General features: G+C 43.9%; 1 non-coding gene across 1 annotated transcript; it reads left to right on the top strand.

Moving 5' to 3' along the window:
* Window positions 1-236: 236 nt before the first annotated feature.
* TRNAC-GCA (transfer RNA cysteine (anticodon GCA)) lies at window positions 237-308 on the top strand. The gene has a single exon. It is a non-coding gene; the product is annotated as a tRNA-Cys (tRNA).
* Window positions 309-2,084: the final 1,776 nt, after the last annotated feature.

The raw sequence follows: 2,084 nt of genomic DNA, 5'->3' as shown, positions 1-2,084 counted from the left end.
CAGGCTGCTGTGGTCACCACACACTGAGGAAAAGGGGGTGATGCATACATGTGAAGAGGTAGGGTTGTGGGACTCTGGGGCCTGGGAGAAGACCTCTCTGGGCTGAGTCTGTGGAGGAAGAAGTTGCTGGTCTTACCAGCTCTCTAGAAATAAGTAGAAACCTTCAGTATGTTACAGGAGTCTTGGGTGTGAGCATAAAGGTGAAAGGTGGTTATTAAACACCTATGCTAAGTAAGGGGGGTATAGCTCAGGGGTAGAGCATTTGACTGCAGATCAAGAGGTCCCTGGTTCAAATCCAGGTGCCCCCTGCCATGTTGGATTTTCTATTTATGGAAGTTGTTACTCATTTCATTTTCTTTCATCCACCAATTAGGATCTTCCCTGAAACTGGAAGCTACAGGTCAGCCCTGTACAACAGAAATCTGGGTGGAGAGCCTCTTCTCCTGTCTTCCTGCACTGATACTCTAGGTATCTGTCCTCCTCATGGCATCTGGGTTTTTTTCTTCTGTATGTTTCTTATTTCTCCAACTCTGTTGGGTTCTCAAAGAGAAGGCAAGTCCCCTGATGCAGACTGCTGGGCTTTTTTAGGGCAAACTAGAGAGCTGCAGATACAGCTGACTTCCCAGGAACAGACAATAAAGGGTAGCCCTAAATTATCACCCTCACTCTTCCTTCCCACCAAAACGGTTGGCACAGTGGCGTGTGTGTGGGGGCGGCGGGGGGAGGTGATGGCCAATTAGACCTGTGGAAGCAAATGTCTGGGAGCCCCGGTAGGGGAGGTGGGTAGTTTTGGAGACCTCTGGCCAGCTCTTGGGCTAAACCACGGCAATGGGAAATGGGTTGGGGGTTCATCAGGCAGCTTCTCTCCTTTTCTCCTTGCCGATGACCCACCCAGGGACTGAGGCCTGGAAGCTGCAGACCTGAGGGAAGATGTCTTAGGAGGAGCCTGGTCTGGAAGTTTCCAAAAAGTCAGTCCTGGAGGAGACCTATAACTTAATTTTGCAGAGGTGAGTGTTACCACACAGATGAAAGATGTTAATTAGACTATGCTGGTGTTCCTGGGGGGTATAGCTCAGGGGGAGAGCATTTCACTGCAGCTCAAGAGGTCCCTGGTTCTTGCACTGGCACAAAAACAGACATGTAGATCAATGAAATAGGATAGAAAGCCCAGAGATAAACCCACTCACATATGGGCACCTTATCTTTGACAAAGGAGGCAAAAATATACAATGGAGAAAAGATAGCCTCTTCAACAAGCATTGCTGGGAAAACTTGACAGCTACAAATGAATGAAATCAGAACATTCTCTAACACCACATACAAAAATAAACTCAAAATGGATTAAAGACTTAAATGTAAGATCAGATACTATAAAATTCCTATAGGAAAACATAGGCAGAGCATTCTTTGACATAAATCACAGCAATATTTTTTTGGATTTGTCTCCTAGAGTCATGGAAATAAAAACAAAAATTAACAAATGGGACCTAATTAAACTTAAAAGCTTTTGCGCAGCAAAGGAAACCCTAACAAAACCAAAAGACAAGCTGCAGTCTGAGAAAATATTTGCAAATGATGCTACCAACAAGGGATTAATTTCCAAAATATACAAACAGCTCATACAGCTTAATATCAACAAACAGACAACCCAATCAAAAAATGGGCAGAAGACCTAAATAGACACTTCTCCAAAGGAGACATACAGATGGCCAACAGGCACAGGAAAAGATGCTCAGTATCGCTAATTATTAGAGAAATGCAAATCAAAAGTACAATGAGGTATCACTTCACACCAGTCAGAATGGCCATCATTAAAAAGTCTATAAATAATAAATGCTGAAGAGGGTATGGAGAAAAAGGAACCCTCCTACACTGTTGGTGGGACTGTAAATGGGTGTAGACACTATGGAGAACAGTGTGCAAGTTCCTTGAAAAACGAAAAATAGAATCACCATATGATCCTGCAATCCCACTCCTGGGCATATATCTGGAGAAAACTCTAATTCCAAAAAAATACATGCACTCTAACATTCACTGCAGCACTCTTTACACTAGCCAAGACATGGAAGCCATCTAAGCGTCCA

This window comes from Hippopotamus amphibius, chromosome 4 (assembly GCF_030028045.1).
Source record: "Hippopotamus amphibius kiboko isolate mHipAmp2 chromosome 4, mHipAmp2.hap2, whole genome shotgun sequence".
Taxonomy (NCBI): Eukaryota; Metazoa; Chordata; class Mammalia; order Artiodactyla; family Hippopotamidae; genus Hippopotamus; species Hippopotamus amphibius.
This window is presented reverse-complemented; position numbering and strand designations above follow the sequence as displayed.